The 15,160-nt window shown below is 36.8% G+C and overlaps 1 long non-coding RNA gene across 1 annotated transcript; it reads right to left on the bottom strand.

Moving 5' to 3' along the window:
* Window positions 1–882: 882 nt before the first annotated feature.
* On the bottom strand, window positions 883–15,081 carry LOC141279336 (uncharacterized). Its single transcript, XR_012333385.1, has 4 exons — window positions 14,123–15,081; window positions 12,961–13,297; window positions 3,454–3,620; window positions 883–3,028 (listed from the first exon to the last, which is right to left on the bottom strand). It is a non-coding gene; the product is annotated as an uncharacterized lncRNA (long non-coding RNA).
* Between the last annotated feature and the right edge of the window lie 79 nt (window positions 15,082–15,160).

The raw sequence follows: 15,160 nt of genomic DNA, 5'->3' as shown, positions 1-15,160 counted from the left end.
CAATGAGGTACCACCTCACACTGGTCAGAATGGCTATCATTAAAAAGTCTACAAACAAGAAATGCTGGAGAGGGTGTGGAGAAAAGGGAACCCTCCTACATTGTTTGTGGGAATGTGAATTGGTGTAGCCACTGTGGAAAACAGTATGAAGGTTCCTCAAAAAACTAAAAATAGAGTTTCCATATGATCCAGCAATCTGACTCCTGGACATATATCCAGACAAAACTATAATTCAAAAAGATATATGCACCCCTATGTTCATAGCAGCACTATTCACAATAGCCAAGACATGGAAACAACCTAAATGTCCATTGATAGATGAATGGGTAAAGAAGATGTGGTACATATATACAGTGGACTACTACTTAGCCATAAAAACAGAATGAAATAATGCCATTTGCAGCAGCATGGCTGGACCTAGAGATTATCATACTAAGTGAAGTTAGTCAGAGAAAGACAAATATCAAAGATATCACTTATATGTGGAATCTAAAATATGACACAAATGAACTTATCTACAAAACAGACACACAGACATAGAGAACAGACTGGTGGTTGCCAATGTGTGTGTGGGGTGGGGATGGATGGAATGAGAGTTTGGGATTAGCATATACAAACTATTATATATAGAATGGATAAACAACAATGTCCCACTGTATAGCACAGGGAACTATATTCAATATTCTGTGATAAACCATAATGGAAAAGAAAAAGAATGTGTGTGTGTATATACATATATGTGTGTGTGTATGTGTGTGTGTATATATATATATATATATATATATATATATATATATATACACACACACACACATACACACACACATACATATGTATAAGTGAATCATTTTGCTATACAGCAGAAATGAACACAACATTGTAAATCAACTATACTTGAATAAAATAAGTTAAAAAAAAAAACGGATCCTGCACCCCAGGTGAGCACTAAGCCAACTGCCTCAAAGTCGGCAGGAAAATTCACAGCACTTTCTCTTGCCAGAACCCCTACTGCCCACACAGTGTGGCACCATTAGGAGGAAAACCTCAGTTCACATATTCTCCCTGGTGAGAGAAACAAGTAGAATGTATGTCCATTATTCTGACTTTTAGGGGGGGCTGCCTGAGGGACCATTTTCTGTCTTACTTGAATCCAAGTACTGACAGGAATACAGAAGCCAGATTAGGGGTATCTGAGAACAAAACCATCAACATTCACCAGAGTTTTCATTACCAGAGACACTAGGTGGAGTTCCAATACTGCAGCTTATTACAGTACCAAAGAGGCCACAGTATCAAAGAGACACTCCAGTGGGAGCTCTCAGGAAGAACTGGTAGACTTCTCTGGTGGTGCAATGGTTAAGAATCCACCTGTCAATGCAGTGGACACGGATTCCAGCCCTGGTCCAGGAAGATCCCACATGCCGCAGAGCAACTAAGCCCGTGTGCCACAACTACTAAGCCTGTGCTCTAGAGCCCACGAGCCACAACTACTGAGCCTGTGTGCCACAACTACTGAAGCCCACGTACCTAGAGCCTGTGCTCCGCAACAAAAGAAGTCACCACAATGAGAAGCCCGTGCACCACAACAAAGAGTAGCACCCACTCACCACAACTAGAGAAAGCCCGTGTGCAGCAACGAAGACCCAATGCAGCCAAAAATAAATAAATAAATAAATTTATTCTTAAAAAAAAGAAGAAGAACTGGCAAACCTCCTAAAGCCCAGAGAGGATGCATCCCTAGAAAAGATTTGAGTGGTCTCCAGAATCCCTAGCCAGGCTCAGTGGAGAAAGTTCTCCCTACACAATTGCAGATTAAAAAGTCTGGGGGTGATGGCTGATTCTTCAAATGCTAAAATCCCAAGAAAAAAATAATAAGCCATACAAAGAAACAAGAAAAATGACACATTTAAAGGAAAAAATTAAATCTCCAGAAACTAACCCTAATGAAACAGAAATATATTAATTACCCCCAAAAAATCAAAATTATTGTTATAAGGGTGCTCAATGAATTAAAAGAGAACATAGATAGACAACTAAAATGAAATCAGGAAAATTATGCATGAACCAAATGAGAATATCAACAAAGAGAGGGAAACTATGAAGAAGAACCAAAGAGAAATTGTGGAACTTAAGAACACAATATCTGGATTCAAAAATTCACTAAAGGGACTCCACAGCAGACCTGAGCAGTCAGAAGAATGAATCCATGAACTTGACAGCAAGACTTTCAAAAGTACTGTTTGCAGAGGAGCAAAAAGAAAAAAAGAATGAAAGATGAAGGGGAGCCTAAGGCACTTTTGGGTCATCATCAAATGGAACCATATATGCACCATGTGAATCCCAGCAGGAGAAGAAAGAAAGGAAGGAACAGAGATTCTATTTGAAGAAATAATGGCTGAAATCTTCCCAAATCTGAGGAGAGAAATGGACATACAAATTCAAGAAATTCAAGAAACTCCAGTTAGGAAAAATCTAAAGGGGTCTACAACAAGAGATATTGTTTGAAGAGGTAATCTATTAGAAGACATGACCACTGGTTGACCTAAAAGCTGGACCAGGGCAAACAGAGGCTTCTCACCCCCTTCCCTGTCCTTAGAATGTATGTTCTGCCCATCATTCCCACAGTGGGAACTGTTTTCAAGGACACAGCCTTGAGAGAACAGTGTTGTTGAGACCATCAAGACAGTATACATGACTGAACCTAGTTAAGGCCTCTCTATAAACTTTTAAGATTCTGGCAGGTAGGTGATGTGGAGATTACTCATCTTGCGGCCACCCAACACAAGGCTTGTATGTAAATTCCCTTGTTTATTAAAATTGCCACCTACCAAAATGAAGTGGTCTGCTTCATTCTTCAGTCTCTCCTTACCCTCCTTGTAGAGGGGCCAGTTTGTAAGCCAACAGACGTTATAATCAAATTGTCAAAAGTCACAGGCAAAGAATCTTGAAAGCAGCCAGGAAAATGCAAATTTTATGTACAAAGGAGCTACTAGTAGATTGTCAGCAGATTTCTCAGTAGAAACCTTCCCTGAAGGGAGTAGGATAATATATTTAAAGTACTGAAACAAAAAAAATGCCAGCCAAGAATACTATATCTTGGAAAACTTTTCTTCAAAAACAAAGGAGAAATTAAAGAGTTTCCTACAAAAACAAAAGTTAAGGGAGTTCCTTACCACTAGACCTGCACTACAAAATGCTGAAGGGACTCCTTCAAGTTGAAGCAAAAGGATTATAAACAACACAGAACCATACAAAAATATAAAACTCCCTGGTATAAGTAAATATTTAGACAAATATAGAATTCTGTAGTGTGATAATGTATGTGTGTAAATCACTTTACAATCTAATATAGAATTTAAGAAACAAAAACATAAAAAATTGTTACAAATTTATGTTAATGGATACACAATATAAAAGAGGTAATTGTATCATCAATAACAAATATAGGCATACCTCATTTTACTGAGCTTTGCTTTATTGTGCTTTGCAGATACTGCATTTTTCACAAATTGAAGGTTTGTAGCAACCCAGCATCAGGCACCATTTTCCCAACAGTATTTGCTCTCTTCACGTCTCTGTGTCACATTTTGGTAATTCTTGCAATGTTTCAAACCCTGCACCTGATAAAGATTACAACTCACTGAAGACTCAAATGATGGTTAGCATTTTTTAGCAATAATGTATTTTAAAATTAAGGCATGTACATTGTTTTTAAAGACATAATACTATTGCACACTTAACAGACTACAGTATAGTGTAAATGTAACTTCTATATGCACTGGGAAACCAAAAAATTCATGTGATTTGCTTTATTGTGATATTTGCTTTATTACAGTGGTCTGGACTGAAGCCACAGTCTCCAAGGTATGCCTGTAATAAGAAAGGCAGAGATTTAAAGGAGTAGAGATTTTATAGGCAATTGAAGTTATTATCAGTTTAAAATAGACTGCTATACCTTTAAGATGTTTCATGTTATTGCAATGGTAATCACAAAGAAAATACCTATATAATTTACACAAAGGGAAATGAAAAGAGAATCAAGGTATGGAACATTCTCAAGATAGGTAACATGTTAGACCACAAAACAAGTCTTTTCACATTTAAGAAGACTGCAATCATACAAAGTATCTTCTCTGGCTACAATGAAATGAAACTAGAAATAAACAGTAAAAGAAAAATAGAAAAATCCACAAATATGTGGAAATTAAACAATGCACTCTTTTTTCATGTTTATTATTCAAATATATATATATATTACTCAAATGTATTCGGCTCTATATATTATATTAACTTTAATTTAAATGTTTTTTCAATAGGTACAACTAAAATCCCTCAAATTTCAGTCCAAATATATTTACTTCGTTTGTATAAACCAAATCCATCTTATTGTGTTTGAACAAATTCACATAAGTGTCGGGAGAGGCAGCCCATCATGGGCCCTCCTGCATGTCCTTGCTGAGTGTATCAAACTGCAAGCCTTACCTCTCTTCTGATGCTGCACCCTTTCTATGGCTAGTCACATAGGCAATTAATAACTAAAGTTCACCACAGATGCCTATAACAATAATAAAACATTCTTCACTTTTTTCTTCTTTGCACACAAAAAAATCCTATTTATTTAACTTTTTAATGTTAAAACACAAGGTTTTAATCATTTTGAAAGTATTTATATTTTGGTTTCTTTCTTTCATTAAGATATAATTGAGGATTTCCCTGGTGGCACAGTGGTTAAGAATCCACCTGCCAATGCAGGGGACACGAGTTCGAACCCTGGTCCGGGAAGATCCCACATGCCACGGAGCAACTAAGCCCGTATGCCACAACTACTGAAGCCTGCGCACCTAGAGCCCATGCTCCGCAACAAGAGAAGCCACCACAATGAGAAGCCTGCACACCATGACAAAGAGTAGCCCCCACTCAACGCAACCACAGAAAGCCCACGTGCAGCAAGGAAGACTCAATGCAACCAAAAATAAATAAATAAAATAAAATAAAATTGCAAAAAAAAGATATCTAGAAATCTCTAAAAAAAAGATATAATTAATATTATCATTATCATCAGATTACCATACTAAGTAAAGTAAGTCAGAAAGAGAAAGACAAATATCATATGATATCACTTAGATGTGGAATCTGAAAAAATGATACAAATGAACTTATTTGCAAAACAGAAATAGACTCACAGACATAGAAAACAAACTTATGGTTACCAAAGGCGAAAGGAGGGGAAGGATAAATTAGGAATTTGGGATTAAAAGACACACACTACTATATATATAATAGATAAACAACAAAGAGCTATTGTAGAGCACAGGGAACCATGTTCAATATCTTGTAATAACTTATACTGGAAAAGAATCTGAAAAGGAACATATATATATTTATTATATACATATAACTGAATCACTTTACTGTACACCTGAAACACTGTAAATCAACTATACTTCAATAAAAAAAAAACTTTTAGGGACTTGCCTGGCAGTCCAGTGGTTAAGACTGCACCTTCCATTGCAGAGGGTGCGGGTTCGATCCCTAGTTGGGTAGCTAGGACCCCACATGCCTCGCGGCCAAAGAACCAAAACATAAAACAGAAGCAATGTTGTAACAAATTCAGTAAAGACTTTAAAAAATGGTCCAAATCAAAAAAATCTTAAAAAAAAAAAAAAACTTAAAAAAAAAGACATAATTGGGGCTTCCCTGGTGGCACAGTGGTTGAGAACCTGCCTGTCAATGCAGGGGACACGGGTTCGAGCCCTGGTCTGGGAAGATCCCACATGCCGCGGAGCAACTGGGCCCATGAGGCACAACTACTGAGCCTGCGCATCTGGAGCCTGTGCTCCACAATAAGAGAGGCCGCAATAGTGAGAGGCCCGCACACCATGATGAAGAGTGGCCCCCGCTTGCCACAACTAGAGAAAGCCCTCCCACAGAAACAAAGACCCAACACAGCCAAAAATAAATTAATTAATCAATTAATTTTTTAAAAAAAGACATAATTGACATATAACATAGTAATTTCAGGCACACAACATAATGATTTAATTATGTATACATTTCAAGATGATTACCACAATAAGTCTAGTTAACAACCATCACCACGTATATGTATAATTTTTTTTCTTGGGATGAGAACTTTCAAGATTTACTCTCTTAGCAACTCTCAAACATACAATACAGTATTATTAACTATATTCACCATGATACAAATTACATCCCAAGCACTTATTTATTTTATAACTCCCTTCACCATTTTGGCCACCCCAAACCCTCATCTCTGGCAATACCAATCTTGTTCTCTGTATCTATGAGTTTGGTTTGTTGGTAGTGGTGTTGGTGGTTTTTTGTTTTTTTAATTTATTTTTTTGGATGTGGACCATTTTTAAAATCTTTATTGAATTTGTTACAATATTGCTTCTGTTTCATGCTTGGTTTTTTGGCCATGAGGCATGTGGGATCTCAGCTCCCCAGCCAGGGATCAAACCTGCACCTGCTGCATTGGAAGGCAAAGTGTTAACCACTGGACCACCAGGGAAGTCCCAAGTGGTGGTGGTTTTAGATTCCACATATAAATGAGGTATGTGGTATTTGTCTTTCTCTCTCTGGCTTATTTCACTTAGCATAATCCCCTCAAGGTCTGTCCCTGTTGTCACAGATGGCAAGATCTCCTTCTTTTTATGGCTGAATAGTATCCCATTCATCCCTTAATGGAGTTGAGCCCATCTCTTGGCTATTATAAAATGCTGCAGTGAACACGGGGTGCATATTTCTTTTGAAGTTAGTGTTTTCACTTCAGATAAACACCCAGAAGTGGAATTGCTGGATCATACAGTAGCTTTATTTTTTAATTTTTTGAGGACTTCCATCCTGTTTTGCATAGTAGTTGCACCAATTTACATTCTGACCAACAGTGCACAAGGGATTCCTTTTTTCCACATCCTTGCCAACGTTTGTTATTTCTTGTCTTTTTGATAATAGCCATTCTAACAGGTGTGAGGTGATAACTCATTGTGGTTTTGATTTACATTTCCCTGATGATTAATGATTCTCAGCACCTTTTCATATACCTGTTGGCCATTTATATACCCTCCTTGAAAAAGTGTCTATTCAGATCCTCTTCCCATTTTTTAATGAGATTTTGGGGGTTTTCTTGCTATTGAGTTGTATGAGTTTTTTATCTTTATATATTTTGGATGTTGACCACTTATCAAACACATGATCTGCAAATATTTTCTCCCATTTGGTAGGTTGACTTTTCATTTTGTTGATGGTTTCCTTTGCTGTACAAAAGCTTTTTGGTTTGATGTACTCCCACTTGTTTATTTTTGATTTTCTTGCACTTGCTTTTGGTATCAAATATAAAAAATCATCACTAAGACCAATGTCAAGGAAAGAATGTACTATTAAACAACAAATGGGTCAAAAAGAGAGCATTATAATTTAGAAAATTCTTATTTTATAAAAGAAGTAAGGAATTTATTTATTTATTTACAAATACCTAGATCTTTTCTGGATCTGAAAACCCACAACATATCAAAACTTATGGGTGCAGTGAAAGTAGAACCAAGAGGAAAGTTAATAGCAGTAAACACTTACATTAAAAGAGAAGGGTCTCAAATCAATAACCTAAACTTACACCTCAAAGAACTAGAAAAAGAAGAACAAACTAAACCCAAAGTTAGTAGAAGGAAGGAAATAATAAAGATTAGAGAGTAAATAAATGAAAAAGAGAATAGAAAGACAATAGGAAAAAAAATCAATGAAATCAGTAGGTTTTTTTTAAGATTTACAAAATTGACAAACTCTTAGCTAGACTAAAAAAAAATAAGAAGACTCAAATAGCTAAAATTAGAAATGAAAATAGGGACTTTACAACTGATGTAACAGAAATAAAAAGGATTATAAGAGATTACTGTGAATTATTATACGCCAACAAATTGGATACCTTAGAAGGAATGGATAAATCCCTAAAAACATACAATCTTCCAAAACTGAAACATGAAGAAATAAAAAGTATGAATATACCTATAACTAGCAAGAAGATAGAAGCACTAATGAAAAAGCTCCCAACAAAGAAAAGCCCAGGACCAGATGCCTTCACCAGAGAATTGTACCAAACATTGAAAGAAGGATTAGCACCAATCCTCTTCAAACTCTTCTTAAGAACTGAAAATAGGGAACACTCCCAAACTCATTCTATGAGGCCAGCATTACCCTGATACCCAAACCAAACAAAAACACAAGAAAATAAAGCTAAAGACCAATATTCCTGATTAATAATGATGCAGAAATCCTAAACAAAATACTAGCAAACTGAATTCAACAGTACATTAAAAGAATCATACACTATGACCAAGTGGGATTTATACTTGGAATGCAAGGATGGTTCAATATACAAAAATCAATCAATGTAATACACCACATTAACAAAATCAAGGACAAAACCACACGATCATCTCAATCAATGCAGAAAAATTCAACATCATTTTATGACAAAAGTTACTCAACAAACTAGAAACAGAAAGAAACTACCTCAACATAACAAAAGCCACATATTAAAAGCCCATAGCTAATAACATATTCAATGGTAGAGGACTGAAAGCTTGTCCTCTAAGATGAAGAAGAAGGCAAGAATACACAATCCTGCCAATACTATTCAACAGAGTGTGGAAGTTCTAGCCAAAGTAATTTAGACATAAAAAAAGAAACTGGAAAAGAAGAAGTAAAATTATCTCTGTTCACAGATGACATGATCTGATATGCAGAAAAAACTAAGAATCCCAGAAAAAATAATGTTAAAACTAAAAACAATTTCAGCAAAGTTTCTGCATACAAAATCAACACACAAAAATTAGTCGTGTTTCTCTTCACTAACAATGACCAATCCAAAAAGGAAATTAAGAAAATAATCCCATTTACTACAGCACGAAAAAAAAAAAAGATAAAATACTTAGGATAAACTTAACAAAGGAGGTAAAAGACTCATACACTCAAAACTACAAAACACTACTAAAAATATCAAAGAAGATACAAATAAATGGAAAGACAGCCCATGCCTGTGGATTGAAAGACTCAATATTGTTAAAATGTTCATATGACCCAAAGCAATCTACAGATTCAATGCAATCCCTATCAAAATCCCAACGGCAATTTTTGCAGAAATAGAAAAAAATCCTAAATTCATGTGGGACCTGACTTGCCAAAACATTCCTGAAAAAGAACAAAGCTGGAGGCCTCGTACTTTTTGATTTCAAAACATACTACAAAGGAACGGTAATTAATACAATGTGATACTGGCATAAAGATAGATATATTAACCAATGGAACACAATAGATAGTCAAGAAATACATCCTTGAAAAATAGACCAAGTGATTTTTGACAAGGGTGCCAAAACTACACAATGGGAAAAGGACAGTCTCTTCAACATATGGTGTTTGGAAAAATAGATATATTTCCACATGCAAAAGAATAAAGTTGGGCCTTTTCCATACTCCATATCCAAAAACTCTTAAAAGAAGACATGGCAGAGAAACTTGAGGACACTGGAAAATGATTTCTTGACTATGACACCAAAAGCCCAGGCAACAAAATAAAAAACAGACATATGGGAGTACCTGAAACTTAAAGACTTCTGTACATCAAAGGAAACAATCAACAAAATGAAAAGATAGCCTATGAAATGGGAGAAAGTAATTGCAAGTCATATATCTGACATGGGGTTACTTCTACAGGGCTTCCCTGGTGGCGCAGTGGTTGAGAGTCCATCTGCTGATGCAGGGGACACAGGTTCATGCCCCGGTCTGGGAAGATCCCACATGCCGCGGAGCGGCTAGGCCCATGAGCCATGGCCGCTGAGCCTGCACGTCCAGAGCCTGTGCTCCTCAACAGGAGAGGCCACAACAGTAAAAGGGCTGCGTACTGCAAAAAAAAAAAAAAAAAAGAAAAAAAAAAGAAAAAGAAACTTCTACAACTCAACAACAACAAAATCCATTTAAAATACGGGAAAATGAATTGAACAGACATTTCTCTAAATATTATATGCAAATGGCCAATAAGCACATAAAAGGATGCTCAACATCACTAATCATTAGGGACATGCAAATCAAAACCACTTTGAAACATTCCCTCATACCCATCAGGTGGTCACTATCAAAAGAACAGAAAATAACAAGTGCTGGCAAGGATGTGGAGAACTTGGAACTCTTGTGCACTGTTGGTAGGAATGTAAAACGATGTATCCATTGTGGAAAACAGTATGGAGGTTCCTCAAAAAAATAAAAATAGAAATACCATGATCCAGCAACCTCACTTCTAGGTGTATAGTATATAGCTCAATAGACTTCAAAGTAAGGTCTTGAAGATATATTTACACATGAATATCCATTACAGCATTATTCACAATAACCAAGTGGCAGAAGCAACCCAAACATCCATCAAAAGATGAATGGATAGGGCTTCCCTGGTGGCACAGTGGTTGAGAGTCCGCCTGCCGATGCAGGGAACATGGGTTCGTGTCCCGGTCCGGGAAGATCCCACATGCCGTGGAGCGGCTAGGCCCATGAGCCATGGCCACTGAGCCTGCGCGTCCAGAGTCTGTGCTCCGCAAAGGGAGAGGCCACAACAGTGAGAGGCCCGCGTACCGCAAAAAAAAAAAAAAAGAAGGGAATCCTGTCACATCCTATAAAATGGATAAACCTAAATAAAATAAGCCAGTCACAAAAGAACAAATAATGTATGATTCCACTCACATAAAGTATATAAAGTAATCGAACTCATAGAAAGTAGAAAGGTGGTTACCAAGGGCTGAGGGGAGTGAAGAGGAGTAATTAGTGTTCAGTGGGTATAGAGTTTCAGTGTTGCAAGATGAAAAGTTTCTAGAGACCTATTGCTTAACAATGTGACTATACTTAACACTACTAAACTATACACTTAAAGATGGTTAACATGGCAAATTTAATGTTGTGTGTTTTTTACCATAATTTTTAAAACTAGGACAAAATACCTTTTAGATTTCCAAAATGTGAAAGATTTCATCACCAGAGATGTGCTTTCTAAGAGAATACTTTAGGTAGAATTATACCAGATGTAAATGAATCTATAAAAAGAACAAAAAACACCAGAAATGGAAAATATGTGGATAAATATAAATTTTCTTATTTTTAAAAGTTACTTCACAGACAAATGACTACTGATATCAAAAAATGATAACTATGTGATATGTGGTTTATAAAATATGTAGAAGTAAATGTATGACGACAATAGCATAAAGATTGAGAAGAAATGAAAGTACACTGTTGTAACATTCTCATACTATATGTAAAGTGGTATATTACTTGAAGATAGATTGTGACAAGTTAAAGACGTTGTCATGAGTTGAACTGTGCCCCTCCAAAATATATTTTCAAGTTCTAATCCCCAGTACCTGTGAATGTAGCCTTATTGGAAATAGTGTCTTTGCAGATGTAAGTTAAAACGAGGCATATTGGGTTAGGGTGAGCCCTTAACCAATGGTGTCCTTATAAGATAAGAGAAATTTGGGTACACAAACACACACAGTGGGGAAATGGCCATGTGAAGTCACAAAGACACGGGAAGAAACGTCATACGAAAATATAAGCAGAGATTGGAGTGATGCTTCTACAGGTGAAGAGACACTAAGGATTGCCAGCAACCACCAGAAGCTAGGAGAGAAGCATGGAACAGATTGTCCTTCAGCACTTCCAGTAGGAACCAACTCTGCCAAAACATTGATTTCAGACTTCTAGCCGCCAAAATAGTGAGTGAATATATTTGTTATTTTAAGCCACACAGTTTGTGGTACTTTCTTAGAGTAGCCTGAGGAAACTAATAGAGAGGTATACTGTATATGCTAAAGCAATCATTACAATTTTTAAAAAGAATTATAGCTAATTGGCCAACAAAGGAATAAAACAGAATAAGAAATATTCAGTTCGTTCAAAAAATAAAGGCAGAAGAAAGGGAAAGGGGAATGTAGAACAGGTGGAACACATAGAAATCAAATAGCAAGATGATAGATTTAAAACCCTAGAATATAAAAATCATATTAAATATAAATGGCTTAGACACCTCCTTCATTAAAAGTCAGAAACTGTCAATTTAGATTTTTAAAAATCCAATTATATACTGTATTTAAATATAAAGACACAAATAGGTTAAAAGTGAAAGAATGGGAAAAGCATTGTCATGTTAATACTAATCAAAAGAAAGTTATTGGAGGGACTTCCCTGGCAGTCCAGTGGTTAAGACTGCACTTCCACTGCAGGGGGCACAGGTCCAGTCCCTGGTCAAGGAACTAAGATCCCACATGCCGCATGGTGCAGCCAAAAAAAAAAGAAGAAAGAAAAAATGTTATTGGAGTGGCTATATTAATATTATATAAAGCAACTTTACTCCAATAAAAGTTAATTTAAAAAATATTAAACAAAGTAAATTGCAAAGCAAAACATATCACCAATTATTAAGAAGCTTATTTCATAATGATACTGGGATCAATTCACCTTAAATGTTTATTCATATAATAACGAAGCTTCAAAATACAAGAAGCAAAAGCTGATAGAACTGAAAGGAGAAATAGAACAATTCCCATAAAAGAGAGTTCAACAAGCTTTTCTCAATAATTGATAGAACAAGTTGGTAGAAATTCAGAAAGAATAAAGAAGTCTTAAAAAATGCTATCAACGAACTTATGCTAATTGGTTTTCAAACACTTGGCATAACAGCAGCATATACATTATTTTCAATCACACGTGAAACATTTACCCAGATGGACAAGAGTCTGGGCTATAAATATCAATAAATTTAAAAGGATTCAAATCATACAAAGTATATTCTCTGACCACAATGGAATATAATTAGAAATCAATAACAGAAAGATATTTGAAAAATTTAAACTATTAGCAATGTAACGCACTTCTTTTTTTTTAATAGATTTATTTACTTACTTTTTTAAATTTATTTATGGCTGTGTTGGGTCTTCATTGATGTGCATGGGCTTTCTGTAGTTGCGGCGAGCGGGGGCTACTCTTCGTTGTGGTGCATGTGCTTCTCATTGCGATGGCTTCTCTTGTTGCAGAGCACGGGCTCTAGGCATGTGGGCTTCAGTAGTTCTGGCACGTGGGCTCAGTAGTTGTGGCTCATGGGCTCTAGAGCGCAGGCTCTGTAGTTGTGGCGCACAGGCTTAGCTGCCCCTCGGCATGTGGGATCTTCCCAGACCGGGGCTCGAACCCATGTTCCCTGCATTGGCAGGCGGATTCTTAACCACTGTGCCACCAGGGAAGCCTAGGAAAGTGACACACTTTTAAATAACCCACAGGTCAAAGAAAAAAGCAGAGAGAATTTTAAAGTATTTTGAACTGAACTAAAATAATGAACAATGTTTCAAAATCTGTGGGAAATAGTTAAAGCAGTACTTGGCAGGAAATTTATAGCGCTAAACTCATATATGGAGGAGCAAAAGATCTTACACCAATAACCTCAGCTTCCTCCTTAAGAAATTACGAAGAGGAACAACTTAAATCTCAGGTAGGAATAAGAAAGGAAAAAATACAGATCAGAGCAGAATACAATCAAACTGAACACAGAAAAAAGCAAAACAAAAAAAATCAATTAAATATGAAACTAGTTGAGAAGATCAAAAAAATTATAAACCATTAGCCAGATTGATCAGACATAAAAAAGAGAAGACACAGATGACCAATAACAAGAAAGAGAGATGTGGCCTCAATACAGATTCTGCAGACTTTAAAGAATAATAAAGGAAAGTTATGAGCAATTTAAGCCAATAAATTTGAGATGAAATTTGACATTTCATCTTGACATTTCAAAAGAACTGATTTTTTATAAAATCTCAACGTACAAAATTGTCTTTATTACTCCAGAATGGCATGCTACAGACACTGTACTGTATGCACATTTATTAACTTCAAAATTAGCTTCAAACCATTTAAAATTAAATTGGAATAAGAGTATAAAATGGAGTGTGGGGGGAAAAGATATTCACACACACACACACACACACACACACACACACACACACACACACACACACACACACACACGTTAGAATCTAAAAAGCTGGTTTTCCCAAACTTTCTCCTCATTTACCTCGGAAACTTTCCGATTGGGATGTACGCTGACTTTCCACCTCAGAATATGAGGACCTGTTTTTATTTTCTGGTTCGTTGACAAGCCACGATTTTGACATCAGATAAATCTCTCTCAGCGAAGGAGTGGGGGTAGCGGAGTCTTCTCCTGATCACCTCTTCTATGAAGTTTTCCCCGTTTATCTTTTTTTTTTTTTTTTTGGCGGTACACGGGCCTCTCACTGTTGCGGCCTCTCCCGTTGCGGAGCACAGGCTCCGGACGCGCACAGGCTCAAGGGCCTAGCCGCTCTGCTGGATGTGGGATCCTCCCGGACAGGGGCACAAACACGTGTCCCCTGCATCGGCAGGCGGACTCCCAACCACTACGCCACCAGGGAAGCCCCCCCGCCCTTTATCTTGAATACCACTTTCTCCCTAGATAAAGCTCAATGATTTTCCAAGCAACCTTGGTAAGAGCTTTTACAGGATCCTCACAAGTTTACAAAACAATTAGTGAGATTGTTTCCCCTCCTGCTTTTTAAGTGAGGAAAGAGGCTGCGAAGGGGAGACCTGAAACAGAGGTCTCCAAAGGTTTGGTCCAAGACTTTGATTCTCAATTGTCCTGACTGATGGAGCCACAAGACTCCTTTGCTCTCTAAACAGTTTTTCTTTCGTCTCATTCACCTAATCATCCTTTTATAAGCAATACTCTACAGGGGCCCACAGATCCTCAGAAAAAAGCAAGCTCCTGCTTGCTCTTGAGGTGCTCAGATTATGGTGGCACAATCAACCAAATCGTAACATGGCACAAGGAGCTCAAGGTCCAGGGGAGAATACACTATCGATGGAGCAAAGAAATCTCAGGTACTTTTAGACTTCTTTTTAACTGAGTACCTATCTCGTATGCCAAGGGTTGTGCAGTTTTTATATATCCCAAGTCAATACACGAAGTATAATGTACTGGCCAGGAAGTTTTAAGTAACATACCTAAGGTAGATTTTCAACGAATGGGGCAGGTTTATGATCACTCAATTTTCATCCGGAAATTTCACAATTTTCT

Source organism: Tursiops truncatus, chromosome 8, assembly GCF_011762595.2.
Source record: "Tursiops truncatus isolate mTurTru1 chromosome 8, mTurTru1.mat.Y, whole genome shotgun sequence".
NCBI lineage: Eukaryota > Metazoa > Chordata > Mammalia > Artiodactyla > Delphinidae > Tursiops > Tursiops truncatus.
Note: the sequence above shows the minus strand (reverse complement) of the source record. Positions and strands in the feature narration are given on the sequence as shown.